Source organism: Jatropha curcas, chromosome 1 (genome assembly GCF_041381405.1).
Source record: "Jatropha curcas cultivar XTBG-Jc1 chromosome 1, XTBG_Jcur_1.0, whole genome shotgun sequence".
Classification (NCBI taxonomy): domain Eukaryota; kingdom Viridiplantae; phylum Streptophyta; class Magnoliopsida; order Malpighiales; family Euphorbiaceae; genus Jatropha; species Jatropha curcas.
Window position 1 is genome coordinate 23731754 of NC_143151.1, and position 12698 is coordinate 23744451.

General features: G+C 31.8%; 1 long non-coding RNA gene across 1 annotated transcript; it reads right to left on the reverse strand.

The window, feature by feature from the left end:
* Positions 1 to 132: 132 nt before the first annotated feature.
* LOC119370609 (uncharacterized) lies at positions 133 to 1383 on the reverse strand. Its single transcript, XR_005178144.2, has 2 exons — positions 1171 to 1383; positions 133 to 342 (listed from the first exon to the last, which is right to left on the reverse strand). It is a non-coding gene; the product is annotated as an uncharacterized LOC119370609 (long non-coding RNA).
* Between the last annotated feature and the right edge of the window lie 11315 nt (positions 1384 to 12698).

A 12698-nucleotide genomic window follows, 5' to 3' on the forward strand; every position in this document is an offset into this window, starting at 1 on the left:
GTTTATAGTATCTTGTATGAGTATATATATGTGTCCTTATTGATGAATCAAGAAGAAGAAAAATATTTTTTCCACATTAAATTTACACACACGTTGATTATCATCAGACAATTGAAGAGATTCACCATGGTATATCCAACAAGTATAATCCTCAAAAATTCCATATCGAAATAAATCACTTTTGACTTCTAATAGAGTTTTGAAGATATAATTATTACATTTTTTTGAATGGACATCGAATTCTATTAGCAGAGTCAACTTCCATGAAATTATGTACACCTTGAATGTATGCAGGGCTGAATCTTTGATTGAGTTTCATCCAACTTCTATCCATTTAGATAACTTCATAAAACATAGTAAAGAAATAAGATATGGTGCCTATAAATTGTATGTTACTCAAATTTACTAAAATTTTATTTTGCAGCTCTTCCTTGTCAAGAGTATCAGAAACTATAAAAACAGAGCAAAATTTTCACAGCAGACTATAAAAATAGAGAAAAACTTTTCTTAGTTGGTCAACAAATGGCAAAGTCTCTCAAGTACTTCCTTACAAAATGAAACTGGTAGGGAAACTGAAAAATTATATAAAAATTCATTTATAAATCATAGAATTTTGTATGGTTACATTAAATTTATAATAATTTGTTCTCTTAAAGAGAATAGAAAAATCATAAAAATGGTTCATAATATCTGCTGAGGTTAAAAATTAAACTTGCAATCAATTTCTTAGAACTGAGAGATAAACTAGAAGTGTGTTTAAAGTCCTTCAAAGGAAGAGCTAGCACCCTTGCTTTGAGCACTATGAGAAAACTACAGACCCTTTTAGGAAATTTGGCAGCAACTCAAGAGTACAAGACATGGAAACACATTGAGCATCCAAACACTAATCATAACAAAAATTATAAATATAATTGCACAAATTATACTAATAGTCTCTAGTTATTATTATAATTGCACAAATTACACTAAAATTCGGTTCTAGTGATAGAAAGAGTAAAATCTCAAGTACAAGTCTAAAATCTCAAGTACAAGTCATAAATTCAAGTTCCAAACAAGTTGAAAGACAACTATAGGAGTTTTCATATGCAAGGAATTCTATTAGAACTGATTTTAATCATTAAATAACATATATATCAAAGAATTTAAAAGAGAGAAATTTAGGGTTCTAACCTTAGAAATTTGAAATCTTTGAACAAAACTTCTGATATTGAAGAAACCTTATTCCAAGAGGGAGACTTGAAGGTTTTTCTTATGAAATCAGAGAAATTTGCTGGGTTTTCTTTAGGCTAGGAAGAGGGTTCTTTTTTTTTGGTCGCGCGAACTACTGCAAAATAGTATTGAAAGCAACTGTTAAGCCTTAATTCTATTTCTTTTTTTTTTTTTTCTTTTTTAACCGGATGCGATATACTAATGAGTTGGAAAAGTAACTTTAGAAGACAATATTATAATCCCATATTCCCATCCCATCCGATAAAAGCCATTAAAAAATATTAATGATTTGCTAGATATTTTTTTAACCAAAAACAAGAAAAGATATCATAGTCAGCATCAAATAATAACTTTTCTTTATGATTATCAGCTCAGACCATTTGTGTGTAAGAGTAACATATTACTAGATATATGAATTTAATTAATTTTAGTAATTAATTGATTAAATATTTTAAAAAAAAATAAATTTGAGTGAATTCCATATCAAATCGTGTTCTAATTTTATTTAATTCCCAAATTTTTTAATGAATAATTAATTCAGCAATTTTAAATCATTGCGTTTCTTTTCTTTTTTTTTTTTATGATTTTCATGATTGATGGATAACAAAGTTCCAAGTTTAATATTTATTCCTTATACGGATGGCAATTCTACCTTACCTAACGAATATCCAATCCGATTTAGCGGGTTCAGATAGTGAATAAACGGGTTTAGAACGAGTTCAATAGTATTTTTACTACTAGTATGGGATTCGGGTTTAAGGACTTAGATATCCACTACCCGTTATTCATTTAATTATTATTTTAAAATATTTAAAATAATTATTTTTTAAAAGAAATATATATAACTTCTACTTACTTTTTATTTTTTAAAAGAAAATAAGTGCATGAAATTTCATGCAATCAGTGGTATTAACTAATATGCAAGATTGCTTTTCAAAAAAAAAAAAAAAAAATACTAACGGCAAGATTCATATTTTCTAGTCAATATTCTTTACATTGCTAGGTAGTTATTATTTAAATTACATAGAAAATTCAATCTATAAATTCAAAGCTGTGAATTAAAGAAGTGACTGATTATGTAGAAAGCAGCATAATATATATAATTATGTTAGATAGGTTATTGTATTATACTAGTAATTAGTATAAACTTACTTTTCCTTGACATAATGGGATCTATAAATTCAATTCAGTGAATTTCAGTAATATTTTTTACTGAAATAAATTAACCGAGACTTTTTTACTTAACCGAATTTAATCGAACTAATTTTTTAACTGAATAGTTTTAGCCGAATTAATTTTAATCATTAACTGAATGAAAATTAAAATAAAAATAAAAACTTAATTAACCAACCGAATTTATCTGAAATTTATGATTAATCGACTTAACCGATATAAAAATTAACCAAAGAGATTGATCACTCGTTAATAAAAATAAAAATAAAAAATAAAATAAAAATAAAATATTTTTAATTTTATTATCTACTTAATCAAAACGACGTAGTTTTGGGAGTCGATTAATTTGATTAATTTGTTTAAATTAACTTTTAACCAATCACCGAACCGCATTAGCCGAATTAACCTAATTAATCAAATTAACCAAATTGATCAAACCAAATGGTCATCCCTATCTAAACCCTCTAAAATTAATGAAACTCATGATAAATATATATACATTGCACAACATTAGTAATCGAAGGATCCCCTGTACATGATTTTACACAAAATTAGCAGCAATAGCTCTATATATTTTTATGATTTTTAATTCAAAATCACATAATTGGAATGGAGCCAATGTAGGAAAGAAAGAAGTAATTAGTAATACAATTTAATTCACAAAAAAGGAAAAAATATTAAATATTAATGAGTAAAGATTTATACATATATATATATACATGGATACAACTTCCTACTTATGGATTGACTTCATCAATATTATTTTTACTTCTTGTACTATAAATAAACAATATTTTTTCTCTTAGCTTTTAACACCAATTCCCTCAAACTAATAATATTATATAATTTCCTCATTACTAGGCACTTCAATTAACAAAGAATAAAAAATAAAGATTAAAAATTTTAAGAAATTAAACTAAGAGCATATCTATATATTTACCATTTTTTACTTAGATATATCTTTGAAATAATATTACTAGCAAAAAATTTTTTTACTTTTAGGAAACTAGAGAGAAAAATTTTGGAGGCAAACTTTTTAATTTCCTCCTAAAAAGATAGAAACAAAACCCTCACCTATCTCTAATATATATTTCCTATTTTAAATATCTTCTACACATACGAAATTCTAAACCTAATCACCTCTAATTGTCTCCTTTGCACCAATTCTCAAAACTTTACTTTTTTTTTTGTTTTACGGTTATTTTCATCTTTTCTAATAATCATGGCACCTGGTCGTAAGAAGACAATTAAAATTTTAAGATCAGCAAAAACATTGAATGACATCTCACCGGCAATAAACATTGATGACATGACACTTACAGCAAGTGTCATATTTCATATACAATAGATGGCTTGGCAACAACTGAACCAACTAATTGTCAAGATTTAATAATTTTTATTTATTTTTTTCTCAATCGATTCTTATGATCTATTAATTTTTATTTATTATGTTTCTTTAATTTATATGATTTATGCATTATTGTAGCTTCTCAAATGAAGAAAAGATGTCATGGTACTGTTGGTTTAGTGGCTCAAATCCCACATCGGGAAAATGGCAAGGGAGAGGTTGGCCTCTCCTCTATATAAGGAGCCTATCTCCTTCAATTTTAAAATGTCCCAACTTGTCTTCCAATACCTAGTGGATTAGACAAGTTTCTCTCCTCTCTCAATTTGTATATTTCTTTAGTGAAATATAAATTTGGTAGTGTCCGAGGACGTAGGCAAAATTGGTCGAACCTCGTTAAATTTTGGTGTTCTCTCTTATTTATTGCTTTTGTCTTTATTTATTTAATAGCTATTGTTGGACAAACTATTTTTGGTTGTTATTGTCTAATTAATTACTTCTAAGTAAATTCTGTCTAGGCAAGTAGATTTTAAGTGAGACTATTTGTGACTCCTCCATTTATCTGGAAATTTACCTGGTATAGTTATTCAGTACAATAATTCACAAATTGTTTTTGGTGGAAAAAGCCCAATTTTCACAACAATTGGTATCAGAGCCAAGGTTACTAAGTATTCACTGTGGTTGCAGCATAGTCTGATCTGCCACATAAAAAAGGTTCCTTGGTTGTGTTCCGCATTTTGAAAATTGATTTTATAGTTATTAAATATTTAAAGAAGAAATGACAGACGGAAAGAAAAATACCACACCTGCTACAGCATCAACCTTCGTAAGAAATGCTGTATCAAATGCAAGATTTACAGTGGAGATTTTCGATGGCACCGGTCATTTCGGCATGTGGCAAAGTGAAGTTCTAAACGCTCTCTTTCAGCAAGGTCTAGATGTTGCTATTAGAGAAGAGAAACCAAATGAGATGGAGGAGAGTGAGTGGAGGACTATCAATCGTTTGGCATGTGATACGATTCGGTCATGTCTTTCTAGAGAGCAAAAATATGCTTTCTTGAAAGAAACTTCTGCAAACAAATTGTGGAAGGCATTGGAGGAGAAATTTTTAAAGAAAAACAATCAGAATAAACTCTTCATGAAGAAGAAATTGTATCACTTCGATTATGTTCCTGGTACACTATAAATGAACACATCACAAAATTTAATCAGTTGGTGGGTGATTTGTTTAATTTGGATGTGATATTTGGAGACGAAGATTTGGCAGTGTTGTTGCTGGCATCTCTTCCTAATGAATTTGAGCATCTTACAACAACTCTAATCTATGGGAATAAAGATGTGACTTTCAGTGAAGTTTGTGCTGATCTTTACAGCCATGAACTGAGAAAGATAGAAAAGAAGGAAAAGGCAACTGAAGTTGAAGCTCTGGTGGTTGGAGGCCGTTCACGAAGCCAAAAAAAAGGGGAAAAGAAAAGTAGATCCCGTTCAAAAGCCAGAGTTGAAAAAGATGAGTGTGCCTTTTGTCGTGAGAAAGGTTACTGGAAGAAAGATTGTCCAAAGCTGAAAGCCAAAGGCAAAGCTGTTATTGATTCAAACGTAGCTGAGTGTGATGATGAAGACTCAGACTTCTCATTAGTTATCATGGCATCTATAGACAATTCATCAGCAAATTTGACAAGTTCTGGTGAAGTATGGCTGCTAGACTCTGCATGTAATCATCATATGAGTCCCCACCAGGACTAGTTTTTTTACTTTAAAGAACTTGAAAATGAAGTTGTCTATACTGCAAATAATGTTCCTTGCTTCACAGAAGGGATTGGTTCAATCCGTTTGAAGAATCATGATGGGTCAATCAGGATCCTGACTGATGTTCGATATGTACCGAGTTTGACAAAGAATCTCATTTCAGTGGGAGTCTTAGAATCAAAAGGACTCACTGTAATCGCAAAAGATGGAGTGATGAAAGTCATCTCAGGTGCACTTGTGGTGATGAAAGGAGTTCGGAGAAGGAATAATTTGTATTACTATCAAGGTAATACAATTATTGAATCAACAGCAGCAGTTGTTTCTAGTGATGACAAAGAGTTAGAAACAACCAGATTGTGGCATAGGCGATTGGGACATGCAGGTGAAAAATCCTTGAAAAGATTGTCAGATCAGGGATTATTGAAAGATGTCAAAACCTGCAAGTTGGACTTTTGTGAGCATTGCACCAAAAGAAAGCAATCAAGAGTGAAATTTGGCACCGGAATCCATAATACCAAGGGTATTTTGGACTATGTTCACTCTGATGTATGGGGAACCTCTACAACGGCTTCTTTGGGTGGCAAACATTATTATGTAACCTTTGTTAATGATTTCTCTCGAAGGGTTTGGGTGTATACTTTGAAGTCAAAAGATGAAGTGCTTGGAGTTTTCCTTAAATGGAAAGAATTGATGGAAACTCAGACTGGCAGACGCATCAAATGTCTCTGAACAGACAATGGAGGAGAATACAAAAATGATGCTTTTGATAAAATCTACGCAGATGAAGGCATTGTTCGGCACTTCACAGTTAGAAATACACGCAGCAGAATGGGGTGGCAGAACGCATGAACCGAACATTGCTGGAGAAAGTTCGGTGTATGTTGTCTAATGCTGGGTTAGACAAGAAATTTTGGGCTGAGGCTTTGTCATATGCATGCCATCTCATTAATTGATTACCATCAACTGCTATTGGTGGCAAAACACCTATAGAGGTATGGTGTGGAGAACCTGCTAATCATTATGATTCCTTACGTGTATTTGGTTCCACTGCATACTATCATGTTAAGGAATCGAAGCTAGATCCAAGAGCTAAGAAGGCCATTTTCATGGGGATAAGCACCGGTGTTAAAGGCTATCGACTATGGTGTACAAAATTAAAGAAAATAATTTTTAGCAGAGATGTCACTTTTGATGAATCTACCATGTTAAAAAAGGTGACAGTAGAGCAGTCAGATGGTACTCCACAACAGGTGGACGATACTCCCAAACAGGTGGAGTTTGATAGAAAAATCCTAGTGGTAAGTACTGAACCTGCAGAAACTCCGGAGGTAGAAGGAGGTTCAGATGAAGACGAGGTTCAACTCCAAGAACCTCCACAGCAACTTGAGTTAATTGCACTTGATAGGCCAAGAAGAGTTATAAGAAAGCCTGCTCATTTTGATGATATTGGCCTATGCATCTCCAATTGCAGATGATAGCATTCCATCCACTTTCAATGAAACTGTCAAAAGTTCAGAAGAAGTAAAGTGGAGAAAAGCTATGGAAGATGAAATGAAGTCCCTTTATAAGAATCAGACGTGGAACTTAGTTGATCCACCAAAGGGAAAGAAGGCAATAGGATGCAAATGGGTATATGCAAAGAAAGATGGATTTCCTGACAGAGACAGTGTTCACTATAAGGCAAGGTTGGTAGCTAAAGGCTACGCTCAGACGGAGGGAATTGATTATAATGAAGTTTTTTCTCCAGTTGTAAAACATTCCTCCATTCGGATTTTGTTAGCCTTGGTAGCACAGTTTGATTTGGAACTAGTTCAATTGGATGTAAAAACAGCGTTTTTACATGGAGATTTGGAAGAGGAAATCTATATGACTCAGCCAGAAGGATTCAAAGTTGTTGGAAAGGAGAATATGGTATGCAAACTTAAAAAATCGCTTTATGGATTGAAGCAGTCTCCGAGGCAGTGGTACAAGCGATTTGATAAGTTTATGCAAAGGCAGAAGTACACAAGAAGCAAATACGATCATTGTGTGTATTTGCGCAAGCTACAAGATGGCTCTTTCATTTATCTACTTTTGTATGTTGATGATATGCTGATAGCTTCAAAGAATAAACAAGAAATTGAGAATTTGAAGAATCAGTTGAATCAAGAATTTGAAATGAAAGATCTGGGCGAAGCAAAAAGGATTCTTGGCATGGAAATTACCAGAGATAGAAAATTGGGGAGACTTTGTCTAAATCAAAAGCAATATCTGAAAAAGATACTAAAGCGTTTTGGTATGGATGATAAAACTAAGCCTATTAGTACACCTCTTGCTCTTCATTTCAAACTCAGTGCAGCTCAGTCACCAAAAAATGATGCAGAACGGGAATACATGTCAAAAGTTCCCTATGTAAATGCTGTAGGTAGCTTGATGTATGCTATGGTGTGTACAAGACCTAACATTTCACAGGCAGTTGGAGTTGTGAGCAGATACATGCATGATCCTGGCAAGGATCATTGGCAAGCTGTGAAATGGATTCTACGATATCTTTTGAACACCGTGGATGTTGGATTGATTTTTCAGCAGGATAAGAATAATGGTCAACGTATAGTCGGATACTGTGATTCTGATTATGCCGGTGATCTGGATAAACGTCAATCAACTACTGGTTATGTGTTTACTCTTGCAAAAGCACCAGTTAGTTGGAAGTCTACTTTACAGTCAATAGTGGCTTTGTCTACAACAGAGGCAGAGTACATGGCAGTTACAGAGGCTGTTAAGGAGGTAATTTGGCTTCAAGGGTTGCTTGATGAATTGGGAATTAGACAAAACAACATTGTTGTACATTGCGATAGCCAAAGTGCTATTCATTTGGCAAAGAACCAAGTTTATCATGCAAGGACAAAGCATATCGACGTTCGCTTTCACTTTGTCAGAGAAATTCTGGAGGAAGGACAAGTTCAACTCCAGAAGATTCAGACTGCTGAAAATCCTGCTGATATGTTGACGAAAGTGGTGACACCTGTCAAGTTCAAATACTGTTTGGACTTGATCAATATTGTTAAAAATTGAAGCTTAGCATTGCCAAACACATTTGAAGATATTACAACTTTGTGAGAGAAAGAGCAGAAATTTGTATTGGTGGAATTTTCGCCTAGGTAGAGATTATTGGTTTAGTGGCTCAAATCCCACGTCGGGAAAATGGCAAGGGAGAGGGTGGCCTCTCCTCTATATAAGGAGCCTATCTCCTTCAATTTTAAAATGTCCCAACTTGTCTTCCAATACCTAGTGGATTAGACAAGTTTCTCTCCTCTCTCAATTTGTATATTTCTTTAGTGAAATATAAATTTGGTAGTGTCCGAGGACGTAGGCAAAATTGGCCGAACCTCGTTAAATTTTGGTATTCTCTCTTATTTATTGCTTTTGTCTTTATTTATTTAATAGCTATTGTTGGGCAAACTATTTTTGGTGGTTATTGTCTAATTAATTACTTCTAAGTAAATTCTGTCTAGGCAAGTGGATTTTAAGTGAGACCATTTGTGACTCCTCCACTTATCTGGGAATTTACCTGGTGTAGTTACTCAGTACAATAATTCACAAATTATTTTTGGTGGAAAAAGCCCAATTTCCACAATAGGTACTACTACTGGTTTTGAAATTAAAAAAAGATTAAAAGATGGTCAAAAAATTGGAGGAATTATAATTAAACAGGGAGCAACGTTACCTGTTGGCCCAGCTGAAATGTTATTTAAAATGGAAATTGGTATTATTACTCGATTACTTGCTCCAATTCTAACTTTCGTTGAAAACTTATGACTGACAAAGACAAGGAGCCTCTTTGGAAGAAACTTGAGGTGAGATATGTCAATATTTTTATTTTTCTCTTAAAAGCATTTATTAATGAAATTTTTTATACTGCATAATAACTAACTTTCATACAAAATATTTATAGAGTGAATTTAATATATCTAGAAGCGATCCACTTATAGAGATGGTAGTTGAAAAAACCATGGCAAGACGTTTAACTGTTGAGGAGGCACGTGCAAATCTGCCTAATCGAATTAAACTAGAAGATTGGGAGAAATTATGCAACCATTTTGAAAGTGAAAACTTTATGGTAGAATTTGTACTTTTCTCTTTTTTTTAGGATAGTAATTTTTTTTTATTACATATCATCGATCAATGAGTCCAATAAAATTTTTAAAAATATATACAACTAATTATTTAATGTAGGCTCAAAACACAATAAATATAAGCAATCAAAAAAGGTGAAAGTTCCCCAAATTGCTGGTTCAAAAGTCATATTGTCAGCATGTGTATGAAATGGTATGAATATACATTTAAATCATAAATATACATTCATGTTATCATACTTTAATATAATATATTTAATTAATATAATTTGTAAGTCATTAGAAAATAAAGTAGATGAAAATTTGGAAGAATATATAGAAAAGATAGATGAAGAACCAATTGAGATGAAGGTGTATTATGACACTCATCATAAGAAAGATGGCACATGGATCCACCCACAAGCTCAAGAAAATTATATAAGTATTTTAGCTTTTTTAATTGCTGATTATTTTTTAAGTTCTTTTCGAGAAAAATATAAATATGTTAATTTTTGAGTTATTTGATTATATTTTATATTTTAAAGGAGAAAATGAAATTAGTCCATAAACAAGTAACATAGGAGGGTATTAATCTAAGTGAATCTCAAATTTTAGAGAAAGTTTTGGGCATAAAACCAAATAAACTTTCAAAATTAGAGGCTCTTTTACATGCTGAAAAAATTAACTATGAACATCGCAATAGTCAATTAATTGAGCAAATAGAAAAACAACGCAAGCAAATAGAAGGTTTGATAAAAATATTTGCCACTATTTATAAAACGTGATAAAAAGTTTTATTACGATTTTAATTTCCTCATAAATTATTTTTGTCACTTACATATTCTTTTTATGAAAAAACTGTCACACTTACGAAGTTTTGACATAAATATCATTATTATGACAAAAAAATTATTTCTCACACCTATTCTATTTTCATAAAAAAATTTATCACATAAAATATTTGTGTCAAAATTTATTTTGTCACGCTATTAAATTTCTTACTAAATTATTTTTGTCATTACACAACTTCTAACAAATAATATTCTCATATAAACAAATACGTGACAGTATAAATATTATCACAAAAAAATTTTATGACATAAAATTTTGTCACTATGAATATTATGAGAAAATGCATTAGTCATTATTTTATAGTATTGACAAAATAAATTTTATCACAAAATATAATTTTTTTCATAAATCAATGGTGACAAAATATTACTTCTTACGATTAAAAAATAGCATTTTATTCTTACAAATGAATTATCACAATAAATTAGTTTAAGGTGACAAATCATAATTTTATCACAATAAATAATTGGCTATAATGACAAAATTAGTAATGTTACAATATATGATTTTGTCACCATAAAATTTATTATTTGGTCGTCAAATATAAATCACTTGTGAAAAAGTATAACTTATAATGATAAAATTGTTCTTATATTGTTACAAATAAATTATCACAATAAATTATTTAACATGACTAATTACTATAGTCATAATAAATAATTGGCTATCGTGACTAAATACTTTTTTGTCACATTAAACTTAAGAGACAAGCTTACTATTACAAATTGAGTGACAAAAAAATTTATCACAATAACAAAATAGTCACAACTTTGCTAAGTATAGTGATAAATTATTTTTTCACAAAAACATAAATTCTTGTGGTGTGAGAAACTATGCCTCGAGTTGCATAATGGGGTCTCAATTCGCATTCTCCGTAATCATGTTGGGTCGGTTCTTGGAATTCCTGCTGGAGGAAGTGCTCGTGGTCGGCATCATAAGAAGAAGGGTGGGGAGGAATTAGCAAAGATTATGGTTGTTGAGTACGAAGGTTGCAAAGCAGTTGTGAAGGCGAAAGTGATTAAGAAAATAAGAAGCAACACTATGAAACAGCAATTCCAGTAGCATTTTTTGTTGCACACACTTGGTATTTTTTTTATGTCCAACCCAATGTAGTAGGTTTAGCCCTATGTTGTTTAATGTGGTCAGTGATATAGAAGCAGCGATGGAATTTAATTGGGCTGAATTTATATTACATTGGTTGGTTAAAAGTATCAAGCGATTCCAAGAAGCACTTCGAAAGACTGGCAAAGCAAGTGGGCTTGGAGGATGCATATTGTTCTTAGAGGTATTTTTTGAAAGTTTAGCATTACCAATAGACTGTTGCTAAAGTAAATATATATTTTTCAATTATCATGTATCATGTAAATGAGAGAGTTTGATGTATATTAAATTATTTTACTTGCAATAAATACTCGAAATGATCGAGTTAACTCATGTCGCAACTCTTACTTTTTCAAATATTCTACCTAGACCATCTAGATATATGACGAGCGGTAAATGGAATGTTTTTCCCCGAGTTTGCGTATGGGACAAGGTTGATATTGTTGATGCTATTGTTGCTGATTCACAAAAGGAAGGCGATTTCGGCAGAGGAGAGGTTAGTGTTTGTGTTGCAGTCATATGGAGGATTAACTTTAGATATACACATATATGAGGTCACATACTGTTTTGCTATTTTTACGTTAGACATGAAAGCTAGTAACTGATAGTCTTTTCTTTCTCCTTGATGTTGATGTAGGTATTATTAATTAGATATGGAAAGCCGCATACCCTTGAAGAGGATGAATGGAATGTGAAAGGGTTAGAGTGAGTAAACTGAAATCCACAACATGGAAACATGAAAGCAGAAGGAGATGTAGAACAATAAAGCTGCCCTTGCGTCGTGCACAGTTTGCAAAATTGAATGAGGATACATGTATTCCACATGGCATGTTATGACTGTTATCTTTGACTAATTTATATTCGTAATCTGAATGTATGTTTTATTATGATATGGAACACATCTAAAGTCGTCTAAGTGCGGTGGATTGAAATGACTACTAATGTGTGTGATTGTAGGTGTTGCTGTTTAGGAAGGAGGATTGAAGAACGCATGCGTAATAGAATCTAAACCTTTCTCAAATGGAAAGTATGTTGGCTTTTTTTTCTTTTATTTTCATGTTATGTGGATGAATTTCTCTACCATTTGATAATTCGGTTATTATAATTTAGTAAGATCACCTCATAAATTGTTGTTCCTTGTTTTGATAGAGACATAGAATGTAGTTCGAGTCATAATA